The sequence below is a fragment of the Triturus cristatus genome, chromosome 1_2 (genome assembly GCF_964204655.1).
Source record: "Triturus cristatus chromosome 1_2, aTriCri1.1, whole genome shotgun sequence".
Lineage (NCBI taxonomy): Eukaryota > Metazoa > Chordata > Amphibia > Caudata > Salamandridae > Triturus > Triturus cristatus.
In genome coordinates this window covers 76,532,043-76,551,984 of record NC_140580.1, presented here as the reverse complement: position 1 = coordinate 76,551,984, position 19,942 = coordinate 76,532,043, and the positions used below count along the sequence as shown (strand labels likewise).

Sequence of the window (19,942 nt, the reverse complement as noted above, 5' to 3'; positions counted from 1 at the left end):
GGTGCTCGTCTGGCAGCTCTCACCCACAAGTGTGCACCACACTAAGTTATGTCTATTGTTTGGGGAAGGTTGGGGGGCGGGGGGGAACGGGAACTGACTGCTGGGAAATGTTCCCGCTGCAATTAGGGCAATGGAGTGGGTGGCGGGGAAAGTTTAAAATAATGGTCAGAGACACAAATGCAGATGTAATAGGCAAGGATGAACATGAGTCCATATATCAGCACAACTACCCATTCGATTGCCAAGGCATACAGATGACAGTATGACACCACCACCAAACCTTTGACACTATTGAGCGGGAACGTGCGAGGCCTTAAACCCGCAGAAAGTATTTGCCTATCTGGTTCGCCACAAAGTAGACGTAGCTTGTATTCAAGAGACACATCTCCCCAATCCTCTGAAATTATGGGGTATCCGAAGGGCATCTGTTCGCATAGCATCCACTTATTCTACATATGCGAGGGGAGTAATAATACTAATTAAACACGGCACTCCATTCGCATTCCTCAAATCTCTCACAGATGAACAAGGAAGATATATTATAATTCAAGGAAACTTTGGGGGCACTATTTTGACCCTAGTAAATGCGTACAGCCCAAATGTTGACCACCCAGCATTTTTTGATCAAATTTGGGCACAACTACGAACTCGGATACCCGCAAAGATTATCTGGGGGGAGATTTTAACACGTCTCCACCCTGTCGTGGACAGATCCACGGGTAATGAAAGATATGGAAAGCAGGCCGTTAAAGCACGCAAGGAGAGCATGGAAGATTGGGGAATGGTGGACATATGGAGACTGCGTCATCAGGGGTATAGAGGGAATGTGTTTATCCACAACTCATAATACATGGTCTAGAATAGATTACTGGATAGCGACCTACAAAGTTAGCACCTGGACTACATCTGTAGAGCACTTGCCCAAGACATTATTTGACCACACACCAGTCCGCTTGACAATTTTGCTGCCGACACACTCCCAGGCAGTTCACTTGGTGCCTTCTGCCAACCGCGATGCTAGACCAGGTGTTCCGAACAGAGCTAAGACAGGCTGTTACAGAATACTTTGAAAAATACGTGGGAACAGTAGACAGTGCCTGAACACTATGGGAAGCTTTTAAAGTAACAATCCGTGGCTTTTGCATAGGTAAGCATGCGGGGATATTGAAAGATATCAGCAGCTGGCAAAGGCAGAAGGGGACATCAAGAAGCTTGAAATAGAATACACACAGACTCTAAATCCCACACTGCTTGCGGATATCAGAGATAAAATAAACACATATCACAACTTTGCAGATGATGAGGTGAAATACATGTCACGCAGATACAGGGCACGAACCTACAGGTAGGGGGGACGCCCAGGCCAGACGCTAGCAAGCGAGATACGACCATTACACACCACATCCCACATTACGCGAATCCTATACCCACAAGACATGCCACGACACACCATCCATTATGAAGTGCTTCTCAGAATACTATGCACGATCATATTCTACACACATGGACACATCTGAGGAAGAGACGGATACATATCTAGACAATATAGTCCTAGCCTGGCTCTCAGACGAAGACAGTGAATATTTCAGTCATCCCATAACTGAAGATGAGTTAAAAGAAGCCATCAGGGAGGAGCCTAGCGCTTGACCAAGATGGCCGCGTGAGCTTCGAGCTCCCGAGACCCTCGCGCCCTCCGTCGACTATCCTGACTCTAATCCTGATGGTATGCATGGCACCGTATTGCTGAGTTGTCAGGGAGGCGATTGATGCTACCCGCGGTCGGATCGCCCATCGGGAACCGGACTTATGACTGGCGAAAGATTGCGGCCTAACTCCCGGAGATGCCAGGGGCTAGAGTTGGCAGGATGCCCGACTCCTAGTTGATCAACAACGGCCTGGTGAGGTGTGAACTACCGGACGGAGGCCCTCGCTCTTTCACTTTCGGTTTCGTTCCCTTTGTCTGCCCGGACACTGTAGTGCTCTGGGTGGCTCTATAACCCCAGGGACGCTCGGTGGGCTACTTTGGCAGAACAGGGCGGACCTGCTCACTCTCTATACCTCTCTCTGAGAGGGGACGGTCCTCACTGCATTGGACTGCCTGGAGTCCATTATGTCGGGCAAGGCAGAAGGAGATCGGCTGAAGACTAAGTCCACCAGGCGGGGAACGTACTCCCAAGTCAACAGTATGGACCGCTACGCCCTCCTGAAGACATCGCCGAGTGGATCGAGCCAGGCGCCGGATGCCCAGAAGGAGGACTCGCCTGGGACCCCGGAGCTCTCCCTGCAGGATGTCATGGGCGCGCTTGATGGGATGCAGACCTCGATGGGGAGGCAATTCGAGGCCCTGGCGCATAAGGTGGACGCCATCCTGGTGGATGTCAACTTGATCCGCTCGGACCTGGGCAAGACAAACGAGCGCGTTAAGGACCTGGACCACAAGACCACGGGCCTCACTGATGAGGTCGCGGACCTGCAGAACGAGGTCCGGAAGCTGAGGGCCGAGAGTGACCTCGCCGCCCGCCGGCTGGAGGACTTCGAGAGCCGGTCCAGGCGCAACAACGTGCGCGCAATCGGGGTCCCGGAGTCCTCGGATGAGGCTTCGGCGGACCTGCTCGTGGAAGATTTGGTCCTCAATCATCTGAAGCCTAAGGGCCTTGGGAAGTTTTTTGCGGTGGAAAGGGCCCATAGGGTGCCGGGCGGACGGCCCAAGGCGGGTGCCCCGCCGCGGCCGATTGTCGCCCGGCTCTTTCATTTTCGAGATCGGGACGCTATCCTGCAAGCTTCGAGGGTGACGGGCCCAGTCCCCTTCCAGAATGCGTCGGTGAATTTTTACCCGGACTTTACCCAGCAGGTGCAGAGACAGCGACAGAGCTTCCTGGGGGTGAAGCGAAGGCTTCGGGAGCGGGACTTAAAGTATGCCATGCTTTTCCCCGCCAGACTACGGGTGGTGCATGAAGATCGGACATTCTTTTTTGACTCTCCTGTTATGGCCGATGAATGGCTGGACGCTTTGCCCCGGCGACGGACCGGGGACGACACAGCTGAGCATGGAGACAGTGGCCGGGATGGACAGGGCTGATAACTCAAAGCCGGCCTGACTTGATTTGACCATATTTGAAGATTTGAATAGAGTGCAGTAACTGTGGAGGGTTGCGGGAGGACGAGGGGTGCTCTTTTCCTCCCTTGGGGTACTTTTTGTAGATTTTTGTTTTTGTAGGGCGACAGGCACACTGCAAGTTGGGGGGGCTTTTTAAGCTGCAGCAGGGGTGCAGGGTGGGGGGAGTTATGGGGAGTTTGAGTTTGTTGTTGGGGGGGTTTATTTCTGCAAGGCATGATGATTATCCTCAGGGCTGTTCCATGGTGGCGCCTCGGGTGTGGGGTGGGCCTCTTTCCGTTTGAGGATGGGGGGTAGAGGCCTAAGTGTTATAAGCTGGAATGTTAATGGTTTGGGGGATCGCATTAAGAGGGGGATTGTTTTGCACTTTCTGAAACGCTCAATGCCAGACGTTGTACTGCTGCAGGAGACGCACCTCATAGGCAATACGTGCTATGCCCTGAATAGGAAGGGGTATAAATTCATTGCACACTCGGGATTCTCTTCTGGGTCCAGGGGGGTGGGCATCCTCGTTAGAGCATCGCTGCCTTTTGAGGTGGACTCCACCATTGTTGACGATAGGGGGAGGTTTGTGGCGGTGGCGGGGAGGTGGGAAGGAAGGACTTTGGTTTTGGTTTCGGTTTATGTCCCGCCGGCCCTGCAGGCCGCCACATTTGCTGAATTGGGTAGGGCTTTGCTGACTCTCCCGGGGGGCATGCTGGTAGTGGGAGGGGATTTCAACGCTGTGGGCTCCGGACTGCTGGATAGATACCCGCCCAGGGACACAGGGGGGGCTCAGAAATGGCTTCCAGACCTCCTAGACACGTTTGGCCTGATAGACTGCTGGAGGCTCCGGCACCCCACACAGAGTCAATACACGTTTCACTCAGGGGCGCATGGTAGCCTCTCCAGGATTGACTACCTGCTCACTCTGGCCGCACATGCCTCGTTGATATCCGAGGCGAGGCACATGGCACGTGGTATCTCAGATCACTCGCCAGTGTGGATCCGGCTGGATCTCGGTCGGGAGGGAGGGAGGAGGGAGGGTGGCCCCCATTAACCCTTGGTATTTCCGAGACCCCAAGATGCGCAGCGCCCTGGTAAAGAAGGTAGATAATTACTTTAAGGACAATCTGGGATCCGTGGACTCGGCGATCTCGCTGTGGGAAGCTTTTAAGACCGTGCTTCGGGGGGAGGCCCTCTCCCTGGTGGTGACTGCCAAGAATCGGAGGGATTGCGAAGTGCGGCAAGTAGAGGAGGAGATTGCGGCCCTTGAAGGGGATATGGAGGAGGAGGTCACAGAGTCCTCATTGCATGAGCTTTGCTTGAAGCAGGCGGAGTATAGGGACCTGGTGACGGACGCCGCCAAGACCCTCAGCAGGGAACAACAGGGCCGTCTGTATGATGTTGGAGATAAGGCAGGGAAACTCCTGGCGTGGCTGGACAGGAAGGAACGGGTCAATAGAGTGGTGCCAGAGTTGATTGGAGAGGGGGGAGAGGCGATTGTGGAACCTGAAGGGATTGTGGAGTGTTTCGCGGAGTATTTTCATAAGGTTTATTCCTCTGTGTCGGACAGGCCGCCCGAGGACTCGTCTGATCTCCTCCGTGATATCGAGTTGCCCCGCCTCTCTGACATAGATAGGGACGATTTGGATGGCGACATCACGGTTGACGAGGTGGCGGGGGCGATTCGTGCGTTGAATTCGGGTAAGGCCTCTGGACCGAACGGACTGCCGATCGATCTGTACAAACTGTTCCCGGATAGGGTCGCCCCTCACCTGCGCGCCATGTTTTTGGAGGCGCGGGGAGATGGGATCCTTCCGTTGGATCAGCGGCTGGCGTCGATCGTGGTCATACACAAAGAGGGTAAACCCCGAGATAGATGCGCCTCCTATCGGCCCATTTCACTCCTCAACGCTGAGCCGAAAATTCTGGCCAAACTCCTGGCTACCCGTCTGATTAGGGTACTTGGCGATCTGGTCCACCCGGATCAATCTGGCTTTATCCCGCACCGAGACACAGCATTGAACCTTAGGCGTCTTCATGGCGTCATCGCCAGGGCGGACACGCTACGTGAACCGGCTGTTGTGGCATCTCTCGATGCCACGATGGCCTTTGACACGGTGGAGTGGGCATATTTATGGGCCGTGCTGGCCAAGTTTGGTTTCGGTCGCGGGTTTGTGAGTTGGGTCCGGTTGCTGTACGAGGGGCCACTAGCGAATGTTGTGGTGAATGGTCGGGCATCTGCTCCGTTTCAGCTTGGAAGGGGTACTCGGCAGGGCTGCCCCCTGTCGCCTCTGTTGTTCGCCCTCGCCCTTGAACCATTGGCTGCGTGGATACGTTGGCACCCGGATATACGGGGCCTTCGGTGGTCGCCTGATCACGAGGACCGTATTTCGCTTTATGCCGACGATATCCTGCTGTATCTTGCCTCACCAAAGAAGTCACTTATAGTGGTCTGTGACGTACTCGCATCGTTCGGTAGGAACTCGGGGCTTGTGATTAATTGGGGCAAATCGTACTTGTACGTTCTTAGTGGCGAGGTCCCACCGATCCCTAGAACATGTTCGATACAGGTTGCCCAGCAAGGTTTTGTGTATTTGGGGATTTTTATATCTATGGATCCTGTTGTGCGCTATGAGAGGAACCTGCTCCCCCCCTTGGCACGCTTGAGGCGAGATGTTGAAGGTTGGCGGAGGCTGCCGCTCTCCCTTGTTGGGCGTGCGGCCCTGTTCAAAATGATGTCTCTTCCCCGCTTCCTCTACGCCCTCCAGAACACCTTGGACTGGGTACCGGCTAAATACTTTCGGGAGGTCGAAGGCCTCCAAAGGACGTTGCTGTGGGATGGGCGGCCGCGAATAGCTATTTCAAAGTTGACGCTCCCATGGTATGATGGGGGCATTGCGCTCCCAGACATCCGACGGTACTACTGGGCCACGCAGTTGAGCGCGATCAACCATGGGTTTTACGGCCCTGCCCTCAGCCCTGGGTATGCCATGGATAGGTGGCTGCTGCGCGGCGGCAACTACTACAGGGCGTTGTATTCGCGGTCCCTAGACTCGTCCCTCACGGGGCCCACAGGTGTGGCGGTGCGCGTATGGAAGATGGCGACCGACTCGCTGGGCTGGAAGGACAGGCTAACCCTCGCTACCCCATTGTTTGAATCGGAAAGGTTGGGAAGACTCTGGCATACGAAGGGCTTTGATAAGTGGGATCTGATAGGGATATCCAAGGTGGGGGATGTGCTGCATAAGGGGAGGGTGAAGTCCTTCGAGGAGTTGCAGACTGAGTATGAGCTAGGGCCCTCAGAGTATTTCAGGTATATCCAGCTGCGTCACGCCCTCCGATCAGTCCTCGTGGAGGGTGAGAAGGTGCCGGAGTCCTCTCCCCTTGAGGACCGAGTCCTTGATGGTCATATGCCCGAGAGCACGATTTCGCTCATATATAAGAAGTTGATAAATGTCCGGGCAGACTTGCTATTGGGGCTGAGAGAACAGTGGACCAGGGATGGCCTCGAGTTGGATAATGAGGACTGGCAGTCAGCGGTTTCTTCGCCTAAGGAGGTTGCGATCCCGTCGCCTCTGAGGCTGGTGCAGCTTAAAATACTGCACCGGGTGTATGTTACGGGGCCAAGGCTGGTCCACATGGGATTCTCGGAGGATGGCCTGTGCAGAAGGGGATGTGGTATGGTGGGTACTTTCCTGCACATCATTTGGGAATGTGGGGTCATTGTGGAGTTCTGGAGGAGAGTCCATGCAGTTATGGGGGAGGTGACGGGCATTGTGGTACAGCCGGAGGCGCGGTGTTGCCTCCTGAACGTTTGGGGGCCCACTGATCTCGATGAGGCACAGACCCAATGGGTGACTCTGGGTAACATGGTGGCTAAGAGGGATATCGCGCGATTATGGGGCTCCTCGGGTCCCCCTACACTGACCGCGTGGAAGGAGAACATGGATTGGAGCATGTTTAGGGAGAAGACTGTCTACTGCTCTAGAGGTCGCCCCCGGAAGTGGCATGCCATCTGGGGGCGCTGGAACCAATACAGGGGGGGAATATGTCTTGCCCCGGATCTGGAACCTCCCGAGGAACAGCTTTCCCCCTGACCTACCTTCCAGCACAGTTCGGTTTTGGTGCCCGTTCTGGGCCTCTGCTGTTCCCCTTCTTCCTCCGCACACAGTCTTATACTTAGTAGATGAGTGGGGTCCTGCCTCCCCTGGGGGCTTTCGCCATGAGATTTCAATGTTCTGCCTTGCTGGGGTTTGTTGTGTGTTTTTTCTGTGTTTATTTAAAATTGGACCTTTGCATTACTCTTCGTACTGTATCCGGGACGCATTACTGTATCTAACTTGCAATGCTGCCGAACCTTCGGGCTGTCGGCTGAATAGCTGTGTCCGGAATTTCGAAATAAAGGTTTTCAAAAAAAAAAAAAAAAAAAAGAAGCCATCAACTCTCTTCCAAATAATAAAGCCCAATGAACAGATGTATTGCCGGGTGAATTTTATAAAGAATATAGAGATTTAATCATACCCCACCTAGCAGCAATGTACTCTGAAGCATATGAAGAGGGCGCACTTCCGACATCACTGCGAGAGGCACTGCTGATTGCATTACTCAAACCAGAGAAAGATCCCACCCGATGTGATTCATAATACCCCCTATCACTTATCAATCTAGATGCCAACATTTTAGCCAAAATTATAGCATTAGGAATACAACCATTAATGCAAAAACTTGTGTACTTCACCACCCTCCCTAGGTTCCAAATTCTCCCATCCTGAGTTTTGACTGCATTCCTGAATCATTTTATAATTCTCGTAGGCCCTGTAAATTCGGACTATTTCGCTCAACCTGTGCGAGCTTTGACTCTGACGAAATCACCCACATTGAAGCCCATTGTCTTTGACTGCATGTGTTCTGTCATACCTCACCTTTCCATCAACCATAGCTCTCTGTTCCTTGTCGTACAAAGAAACATTCATAGAGTGTCCCGACCACCCTTTGTGCCACTTCCTCCACCCTGGAACCAATCTAGAGTTGGGCTTCCTGGCTTTCAGAAGTTCAAAAGGTGTCAGGTTGGTAGTTTGATGTGGGGTTAACCTATAAGCCTCCAACCGCTTCAATACCCGATTCACGCCAGCACAACGCACTGGCTGTTGCTAACTGGATGCTCTCCTTAGTGGTTTTGTTCAGTCTTTCCACCATCATTTTAGCCTCCGGGTGATATAGAGCATATCATTTGTGTTTGATTCCATTGCACTCTAGGAACTCCTTCATTTTTTGGGAACAGAATTGAACCCCGTTGTCCGTCTGTATGGTGCTGGGCAATCCCTCCTGAGGAACACTTCCAACAGGGACTCAATTACTGACTTTGTGGGGATCTCTGAGACAAACCTCAACTCGGGCCACCTGGAGTACAAGTCTACCAGCGCCAGTATATATGGTGATCGGTTCTCTCCTGTTAATGGGCCAATTATGTCTAAGGCTACGTCTACCCATGGGCCCTCTGGTGGTGGTCTACAGTGCATGGGTGGCGTATGCAACTTGAGTATCTAATCAATAGATGAGCACGGTGCACACCCCCGTACCTTCCTCTCTATGTCCAAATCCATTTCTGGCCACCAAAAATACAAATGTAGCCTCTGTTTAGTCTTGGTAATACCAAGATGTCCCTCATGGGCCAAGTTGATCAGTATATCTCTCAAAGCTCCAGGTGGAATTAGCTATGTACCACAGAAAATACACTCATCCACTGTGGATAGTTTATCTCTAACCATCAAGAATGGTCTGAGCGACTCTTCACGTTTGTCCTGGACAGACCATCCACACGGAGGTCTTCAACATACCTGCTGCAGGAGAGAGTCAGCCATCAACTCTTCCTTCCACTGTGCTTCTTCAACTGCCCCATGAGTTACAGTGCACACTTTCTCATTAAGTAGGCCCTAAACCTCATCCTCCTGTTTTTAAGCATCATTTTCCTACTCCTGTGGGTCTCCTACAAGGCGTGAAAGACAATACTCCACCCGAACGTATATTCTGTAGATTCACCACCTACCTCCTGATCCTACTCGAGAAGAGTCCAGACCTTTTTTTGTAAAAACTTCAAATAGAGGCTTATGATCTTCTTCAAGTCGAACTTGGATCCCGTACAAAATTTCTACATTTGTTGATGGCCCAATTTGCAGCTAAAGCCTCCTTCTCAATCACAGAGTAGTTAGCCTCTGCCTGATGCAGGGATCGAGAAGCAAACGCTATTGTTTCCTCACCTTTCGCACCCTCTTGGGTCATGACAGCTCCTAGGCCTTTAGAGCCAGTATTAGTTGTGATAACCTTTCTCCTGCCAGGTAAAAACGCCTTCAGGTTAGGAGCTCCTGCTAAAGCCGATTTGGTGTCCTCAAACTCTTTCTGATGCTCCTCACTCCAGTCAAACACCACCCCTTTCTTCAACAGACTGCAAATCTGGTATGTTTGCCTAGCAAAATTCTGAACGAATTTACTATAAAACTCAACCATCCCCATAAAAGATTTCGCTTCCTCTTTGGTTTTGGTCTTGTAAGGTTTAGTATGGTGTCTTGCAGCTCTGCTTTAGGTAGTATGCCCTCTGCCATCACTCTATTTCCCAGAAACTCTGTTTACGAGCAACCTATTCTGCACTTCTCTTTTTTTACAGTCAGACCCTGCTCCTGAAACCTCCTCAGAACCTGTTTGAGCCTTTCATCACGTTGTACTCCATTCTCTCTACAACTCAGTACAGCCTGGTAGCATAGTACCCCAGGGATCACTTGGAGTCATTGGTCATAATCCTCTGTAAAACTGCAGCCCCTGACACAAGTCCAAACGGCATGTATTTGAATTTGTAAGCCCCAAGGGCGTGATAAATGCCATCAGTCTCCGGGTGCAGTTTAACTTGGTAGTATGCGGAGGTTAAGTCAAGAGTTGAGCACACCTTTGCTCCAGCTACCCTACCCATCATTTATGTTATGTTCAGCAGGTGATATTTATCCATTTTAACCTCTGTGCAGTGCTCTGAGGTCTATGCACAATCGTCCAATCCCAGTCACCTTTCTTGGCCACTACTATAGGTGCCAACCATTCTGTGGCCTCTACATGCTCGATCACTTTCAAACTGCACAGTTACTCCAACTCCTCTCTTACCGCCTCCTGCATGGGATATGGGTTATCCCCCATATCCTCCTGGGTTGACATCCATTTGTAGGATTTTCTTACCCTGGAACACTTTGTCAAATACTTCTGCTGAGATTATAGTTTACTATGAGCATGAATCAAACATTGCTTCAATCTTTTGTTCCTCAATACTTATAAAGTCTTTGGGGTTACACAAACCTACTCCCTCTACTTGCAAGACAATCTCATCACACAATTTTGTAGTTTCTCCTCTAGTGTTCCTTTTGTAATTCGTGTTGCTCTTGCAACAAATCCTAAAATGACTTTCCTTCCCACACTTGTTGCACATCACATTTAATGTTGGTCACTCTTTGCTGTTAGCCAAGTATCTCACCTTTCCACATCTATAACAGTTTCCTCTGAAACGCCAACTATTTCTCCTCTCCTTTGGCTCTTTCTTGGCTCCTTTACACAGCCAGAACATTTCTCAGATCATCAACAATCTCATTCACTTTTGTCTTCCCCTCACAATCTTGTTTTATCTCGCTCATACACTGCATCAGGCGCTCCACCTGTTTGGCTACAATTAACACTTTCCCCAGTGGTGGATTGCCCTTCAGGTACAACTCTTCTCATATTCTTTCAATTTTACAAGTTAGTAAAAACGGGTCTCTTAAACGTTCCACGCATGCCCCCCAAATTTGCAGTTTGGAGCCAATTTCCTTAAATCCGACACAAATTCTTCTACTGTTTCCCTCTCCTTCTGGCATCTCCTCCCAAAATGGTAGCTTTCCATATGGTGCTATGTTTTGGCAAGAAGTGGTTGTCCAGCTTCTTAATATTTATTTACTCATTAAGTCCTCTTGCCTCATTAGCACCCAGATTAGGCAAATGCTCCAGAATCTCTTGACCTTGAGTTGATCTTATACTCTGTTTGGGTATTGTATTTGAAACTTTTGATCTTGTCCAACGTATGGGGGCAGATAGAACAATGACCGCATTTGTAAAATCCGATTGGTGGTGTACCTAGCCATTGTGTGTCCCTTCTATGATCTCTGGAATTATAGAAGCTCAGACTAAGAATGTTCAGCAAGGTTTGGCCTCATTTGTAGATAATGCTGGGTTTCTCACTTGTGACCTTGTTGATAACTGGGTCCACCCGTAAAATGTGCCAATGTTTGTAAAGGATTTTATAGAGTACATTCCAGTTCACTCGCTATTGTTAGGTAAGATGATTACCGCATATCTGGACACTTTTAACTATATGGGCTCCTTATGAGGTTCTATCTTTCGATTATAGTAGCATTAAATGTTTTACCTACGTAAATGTTTACCGCCTTCAGAGTTACCAATTGGGGCGACAGGATTGCCATATTCGAGCTCCTGACGCATTTGTTTCGTTTTTTCCGTTTTGATTTATGTCAACTATATTTCCAATTTGCTGAGTCCAGCACACCTTACTGGTTTGGCTGGTGGATTTGTAGGAACACTTCGGAGGAGTGCCATATATATTAGAGGGTCCTATTTGTTTTGTGTCTAAAGACATTTTAGCGCTACAATTACATGCTTGTTCTAAAAGGGTGTATAGAAGCTGCACTGTTCAATTAGTCTATATTTTTCTCTCTCTTAGTGACTATCTAGATACTTTGTGATTTACGGACTCACGTTGGAATGGTATTACACCTTAGAATCTTCGTACAAGATAAGACACGGGTGTCTTCGCTGATCTTGCTGCATTCAGACATTACCTTTAGGTATATGCCTAATAAATTCTCCTTTTTTAATTCTCCTCTTCCTCTTCTTCTATTTAATATATACAAGTCCGTCTTTGGATGGCAGAATTTAGAAGGGCTTATTATAAGCCTGTTTATAGATCACATCTTTGTATTTCTTTCTAATTCTGTATCACCTTGGGTTTTTTCATGGTCATTATTAAGTCGGGTTATTTGTTGGATACAACCTTTACTTTCGCTCACACAGACTTTGTCACACTTATATCTGGATTTATTATTTTCTGGCACTAGTTTCATCGTGCACTTTTTCATTCTTTCTATCAATTGAGTGTTGAACATTGGAAGATTGAAGTGAGAATTCCCTCTTGTATTAAAATCAAACAATTTGCTATATTGTTTTGTCAACAGCCTTGAGAAAGTCGTATAACGACGAAACACGTGTCAGCTGTTTATCTGCTGCATCTACGTGTCAACATTTTGAAAATGTATCCATCTATGATCAAGATTGTGCTACACTGCTTGTTTTATCCATTGTTCATTTCTGTAATGAAAATTTTCCTAGCTATCGTAACGGAAAGTTTCAATTCTATTAAGGACTCGGAGGCGAGGATTATGCCTTCTTTCTTCACTTTATTTGTACAGCAGCACAGAAAGAAGTAAATAAAGACTACGTTTCCCATGAACCATAGGGAAAAATGTAGTCATTTACACTGTGATAACAACCAATTAAACAAAAGCAACAACGTCCAATCAGGGCCTCTCCAGCTCCTTATAGTCCTTTGTCAGTGTCCTGATCCTCTCTTTCGGAGCGCGAAGACAGCCAAACCCTCAACTTCAGGAGTCCTGTTTGTGGGTATCCGAACCTGCAACAAACAAGGCAGTATTACCAGGGGAAAAAACCACCCTAGGTATTAAATAGCGAGGGAAAGAAACAGAACTAATACACCGTTTTAACCAGACAGTGGAAAATCCAGCATAACATTTTGCATCACAAGATCCAAAGGAAAATCTATACTTACTCCAGTACGGGGAGGGATGTCCTCTGAGAGCACAGGGCGGGATAATCCTCGCCTCCGAGTCCTTAATAGAATTGAAACTTTCCGTTACGATAGCTAGGAAAATTTTCATTCTATGTCAGGACTGGAGGCGAGGATTATGCTTGTTTAAAGCTTGCCCACAACCAGCTGAGCCATATTCAGAACAGGCTTGAAGTAAAACCGCTTGAAGGTGGAATCTGAGGACCAGTCCGCCGCATTGAGGATATCCTCCAAGCGGGCACCCAGGCCAAACGCCTTAGACGCCATGGCCCCTCTTGCAGAGTGCGCCCCAAAGAGCCTGAGGCTAATGCCTGCTTCTTGCATCACCCAACGAACCCATCTCGCGATGGTGGGTGAGGAAACCGCCTTAAAGGGCTTCCGGAGCGCGATGAGAAGCTGACGCTCTCCCGGAGGACGGTAGTCACCCGTCATTTCCTCGTATGCCTTAAGACAACGGACTACACAAAGTTTTGGGGAATCTGAGAATTCCGGGTACGAGATGACTCTTGTGTGGCATTTTGTACGACGTGAAAGGGTAAATGTCACTCCATCCGGAGTGAACATCCGGCCCGAGATATCAAGAGCGCGCACATCCGACACTCGACGGCAGGACACCAGGCATAGGAGCATTGCCAGTTTTGCCGACAGCTCCTTACGCGATAGAAACCGATTAGGTTGCCAAGACAAAAAAAGATTCAAGACTTGATTAACATCCCATAACGCCGAATACCGAGGCTCCGGCGGCAAGGAGAGTCGAATACCCCTTAAGAGTCTGCAAATCAAAGGATGTTCACCCACTGCCGAGCCACAAACTGGGACATGACCCGAAGAAATGGCGGATCTGAAAGTGTTAATAGAGCGATAGGCCAGGCCATTGGACGCCAAATGCGCCAGAAAATTCACAACGTGGACCACATCTGCGACCACGGGATCGAGATCCCGTCGCAGACACCAACGGGACCATCTGCACCATGCAGATTTGTATCTTTTAACGGTACTATCCGCCCAGGCTTTGGAGATGAGGTCCTCAGCTGTTCGCGAAAGGCCTGGGGCTTGCCATCTGCCCCTGAAATCCTCCACGCCATGAGCCACAGTGAGTTCGTGGACACTAGAGGGTGTGGAGCTCCGTAGGGATCCCTGAGAAGATCCGGAATCCGGGGGAGTAGGATTGGAAAATCCCAAGAAAGTTCCAGAAGAACCGGAAACCACACTTGAGACCTCCACAGAGGGGTGACCAGAACCAGGTCTGCTAGCTGTCTGCGGACTTGGGCCGTTGTCCGGGTAATCATCGCAAAGGGAGGAAACGCATAGCCGCGAACCTTGCTCCAATCCTGGAGAAACGCATCCGTGGCTGCCGCCCGAGGATCGGGCCTCCAGCTGAAGAATCGAGGAAGCTGGTGATCCAAGCGGGACGCAAACAGGTCCACCGTGAAGGGACCCCAAAGCTCGCTGAGCGAGAGAAAAAACGTCCGATCCAACTTCCAAAGACTGGAGTCCCGGAAGTGGCGCGACTGGAAATCTGCCTCCACATTGTCCCGACCGGGCAGATACTCCTCCGTGACCGACACCTGAGCGTCTAGGCAATACTGCCAGAAGCTCGCCGCTAGGTCTGAGAGGGCTTTTGACTTGGTGCCTCCAAGATGGTTGATATAGCGGACGGCCGACACGTTGTCCATTTTCAAAAGCACACATGACTGTACGGAGTCTTTCGTCCAACACCTTACGGCAAACGAGCCGGCCAGAAGCTCGAGACAATTTATATGTAACTTCTGTTCGTCGGGAGACCACAAGCCCCCCGTGGAAAGATCTCCGCAGCGGGCGCCCCAACCCAGCCTGCTGGCGTCCGACTCGATAATCAAATCTGGCACGGAACCGAAGATCGCTCTTCCGTTCCATGCCTCCATGTGCGTCAGCCACCATTGGATCTCGCTCCGAGCCTCGTCGGAGAGGCGGATCTTGTGGGAGTATGAAAACCCCTTCCGGAGAAAATACGCCTTGAGGCGCTGCAGGGCCCTGTAGTGGAGTGGACCTGGAAAAATCGCCTGAATCGAAGCGGAGAGAAGCCCCACCACCCGGGCCAACTGGCGAAGCGACACCTTCTGGAGCGCCAGAACCCGACGCAACTCGTGGCGAATTCGTGCCAGTTTTTTGGCTGGCAGACTTAGAGTGGAGGCAATGGAGTCGATGACGAACCCCAGAAAGGTAACGGACTGCGCCGGCTGCAGAAGGGACTTTTCCTCGTTGATTACAAACCCAAGATCTTGGAGGAGTGTCACCGCCATGTGGAGATGATCCGATAACAAACGGGGACAGGGGGCCATCAAAAGGAGATCGTCGAGATACACAATCAACCTGACCCCACGAGCTCTCAGGAATTCCACTACTGGCTTGAGCACCTTGGTGAAGCACCAAGGCGCGGAAGAGAGCCCGAAAGGGAGTGACGTGAACTCGTAGATCCGATGACGCCAAGCGAATTGAAGGAACCGGCGATGGGGCTGGAAAATTGGGACCACCAGATACGCGTCCTTCAGATCTAGACGAACCATCCAGTCGTGAGGGCGGAGAACATCGCGAAGGAGGTGGATACCCTCCATTTTGAAATGGCGATAGACCAACCATCCGTTGAACTCGCTTAGATTGATGACCGGGCGCTTGCCCCCGTCGGATTTGTCGACCAAAAAGAGATTGCTGAGGAAACCGCGCGGGTGGAGCGTGGTGGGAGAGATGGCGCGTTTCCGAAGAAGGGAGGCCACCTCCTCGTCCACCAGACGTGCGTCCTGAAGCGAAAACTGAATGGGTCGCGGTGGAACCCGTTGCACTGGGTTTCCAAAATATTCTATGCGAAACCCCCTCACCGTCTGAAGAACCCAGGCATCGCGGGTGATAGATAGCCATGCCCCGTAGCAGCTTGCTAGACGCCCCCCTATGTTTTGTGGGGAAAAAGGGAGAACACTCACCAGAGCCTGCGTTAGACGTTCCTCCCCTGTGTCCTCTGCCTTTGCCGCGGCGACCTCTCGTGGGGTAGAAATTACCAAACTTCGACTGGTCTTGGTACTGACCGGAGCCTCTCTGGGTGGTTTGCTGATTTTGTCGACCGGTCGAGCGGCCCCTGCCTCGACCGGCCCCTCGAAAAACCCGAGGGAACACTTTCTTAATGGTGGATTGTGCCCTGTCCAGTGACGTGAAGGTATTCACGAATTTCCCTAACTCCTTGATGAAGGGCTCTCCAAAGAGACCTCCCTGGGCAATGGCCCCCGCCTCCGAATCTGCCAAGTCGCCAAGTTTGGGGTCAATCTTAATAAGGAGGGACCTCCGCCGCTCGGTGGAGAGGGCGCAGTTAGCGTTACCTAAAAATATCACCACCCGTTGTGCCCAGCCTGACAACGTCTCGGGTGAAATCAAAGACCCTGTAGCCTTGGCCTCTTCAGCCATATCCAAAATTTTTGTGGCGGGCCCCAGGACGTCCAAGAGTTTGTCTTGGCACGCCCTCCAAGACCGGTCAATGCCCTTTTTTGGGTCCCTAATAAACTTCTGAAGGAACGTCGACATTCTGGGGTCGATCTCCGGGGTAAGGGCAACCTTGCCCTCAAGAGAAGGGCGGGGGCATTCCGCCCGGAGACAACTGCGAGCCTCCTTCTCAAGCGGGCGTCTTATATGCTCCGCAACATACGTCGCGACTTTCTCGGCTGGGACCCAGTCGGAGGAGCGCGGGTGGACAATGTCGTTGGGGTCCAACATGTCTGAAGGAGTAGGGGGTGGTTGTAAGTCAGAGGATCCGGAAGGAATCTGAGGAACTTGCGAGGGCCGGGACGGGAGCCAGGACCTGGACGGGCTGGCGTCGGGATCCCCGGGGGGCAATCCTGGGGAGGGAGAATCCATAGAACTCTTACTAGGATGGCTATCCATGAAGGCTTGTTTGAGGCGCTCAAAAGCGTCCACGTCTACCCCCTGAGCACAGGGACGTTTAAGAGGCGGTGGGCCAGGGAGTTCTTGGGAAGTAGAAGGGAGAGCTGATCTACGCTCTAGACGCAAGAACGCTTGTTCTATTTTCTGCGTCAGCCTATCCTCCAAAGGGGAAATGGCTTGATCCACTGCTTTATAAATGGAGGTATCCATAGCGTCATAAAAAGCGTCACCCCATGGCATATCCGCCAGAGGGTCTTCCTCCTCCTCGTGGTAATCCTCATAATACTTCATCACAGGAGAGGGGAGTGCCAGTGGAACTTTTGCGCTGCAATTCGCAAAAATTTTTTAACCAAAGCTGGGTGTCAGCTTAAAATATATATCCGTGGCACAAACCACTAACTCTGTTGGGTGACTGGCCCTGAGGGGACAAAGCTGGCCAAGTACATTAATTGAGTAATTGCAGGTATCTGGGCTGGGACTGTCCCCAAAAGAAGGCCACAAGGCCGATACAGACCTCCCCAGGAGGCGTCAGCGCTCTGTTCACGAGCAACACAGACTCGAATCCTGAATGTCAATGTGAAGGGAACGAGCGTCTAATTACAGCAAAAAACGGCCCGTGAGCGGACCCAATACAGACCATAGGAAACGGCGTTACCCCTCAGCCCAGAGCTCCGTTTTGAAAACGCGCGCGTCTCTGGAAAAATATTGACAAAAACCAGAGACGCGACGCGTCATGCCACAGCCTCACACGCCCCCATGCGGCGGGAGGAACGGAGCGCGCCAGCAGCGACCGCGTAGGAGCGAGAGGGAAACCTCTCGGTCCCGCGGTCAAACAGAACTAATTCTCGTGAAATACATCGCCGCAACGAAAATAATTAATTAAATAACGCGGCGACCGCGCGAATAAGACGCGCTAAATCTAAAATATAAATATGACAACACCACAAAGGAAAGGTCACACAAGCATATCAGGCAATAAAATTGCGCATACAAAGCGATTCAGAGCAAATTAAACGTAACGGTACAGTATAAATACAATAAAAGCCCCCCCAAACAGGAAAAGACTCTGAGGAGACTTAACTGGCTGCGCAGCAGCGAAGAAAGAGCGGATCAGGACACTGACAAAGGACTATAAGGAGCTGGAGAGGCCCTGATTGGACGTTGTTGCTTTTGTTTAATTGGTTGTTATCACAGTGTAAATGACTACATTTTTCCCTATGGTTCATGGGAAACGTAGTCTTTATTTACTTCTTTCTGTGCTGCTGTACAAATAAAGTGAAGAAAGAAGGCATAATCCTCGCCTCCAGTCCTGACATAGAATTAACTGTATTACTGACTAATGATAGTCAGTTGGAACTTTTGTTGTGCTGTGCTCTGTTGTTCAAATTTCTATAATTAATGTGTATGGAGGAATTTTTCTCTATGTACTGAGTAACATTGTGGGTGGCACAGTTTTTGCATTGAGCACGCCAGAAGACTTATTGAGATTTACATTTGCAAACTGAACACAGGTGCTGGCTGTTTTCTCTGAAACCACTGCCATTATTTTGTACATAACGTTCCTACAGCAGGTGTCCAGCCGACAATACTTAGTTAGGAGAAAAAGAGCAGGAGCGATATGGACACTCAACACTGCACGTAATCGTAAATAAAGTATTTTCCCCACACCCTATGACTGGGTAATGCAGGCAGTCGAACTTGAAGTTGCTGTGCCAGTCAGAGTGACAGGCAGAGATTCACTTTGACTCTTCTCCTTTAACAAGACTTGCTTCTCTCTGTGACAATTTTTCTTTCCCCACCATGGATATTCAAAGCTATGCTTGTGCGCAGCAGGGTAGCAGGAAAACCTTGAGCTGAGATGCCCCTGTCAGGCATTAGCAGTACCGTGGATACGATCAAGACTCCGCACAGCATACGGCCTCAGTCAGCAACCAGCACAGCTCTCATGCGGGCAGAAAAACTAACAGGAATGAAGCACACAAAAGCACTGTGCTGCCGACCAAACCTCCGTCAACTAGCCACACAGGTTCCGTCAAGACTCCATAAGCGATGATCAGCACCGACAGGTTCTCTCCAACATAAAAGCGAAAATGAAATGCTGGACACCACAGAGCTCACTAACCAAAATGATGTAGCTGCTCTGAGGAACCAGAAATGAACTGTAGCTGAACCGAGGAGCAAGTAACACCAATATAGGTGTAAACTGACCCCAGAAAAATATTCACTGGGTCACTTAGTACTCACTGCTGCCACACAACTGGAAAAGTCCTTTATCACCGACTCCTGAAAATCTTGACACGCGTGTTGAGGCATTGGTACCGCTGTCACCACTGGGATTCTCTTGTCCCGTCCTCAGTCACCAGTGTAACATAAAAGATGAAATGGTAAATCACAAGAGGCGAAGTGTGGTGAAGAGAGTCTTTATTCAGAGTACATCATAGCAAACGTCTCAACCACAGGTCAACTGTCCATTAGTCCGCGCTCAAGCAGGAGCCTCACATAAAACCCAGAAGCCACAACATTCTCATCACATCAACAAAAGGTGCGAGGAATAAACAATTTCGAATAGGAAGAAAAGGTATGGGGTATGGTTTGAACTGAAATGGCTATCCTCCCACCATGTGGAGGATACCACATTCACCAAAATATTTGATATATATATATTACGGTATAAACATTTTCCTTGTTAAGGCTCCATTGCTTCCCTATTCCACTTGAGCCTACGTGCCATCATGAAGTTGTACAGTCAACTTCAGTTATTCTGTGGCTATAATCCAATTCATAAGCTCTCTTCACAATTCTACTCTATATACTATTCATATCCACGGCAGTAGAGAGATCTCTAAATTCTGCATAAGTTGGTTGATTCCTTTTTTTAAACTTGGGGCCTGATTTAGATCTTGGCTGTCCGACTGCCGAACCGCCACAGCAGTGGGACTGAGTACCCCGCCGAGCTGGCGGTCTTCTGCCCGCCGTATTTAGATTTATATACTATACACAGAAGACTGTTGCTGCGGCGGTGTTCTGTGCTAGCGCACTGCCTGCAGTCT

General features: G+C 50.1%; 1 protein-coding gene across 1 annotated transcript in view; it reads left to right on the top strand.

Moving 5' to 3' along the window:
- LOC146866833 (uncharacterized) overlaps positions 1-19,942 on the top strand; it is a 409,043-nt gene that overhangs the window by 28,578 nt on the left and 360,523 nt on the right. The gene's annotated exons all lie outside the window — the stretch shown is intronic.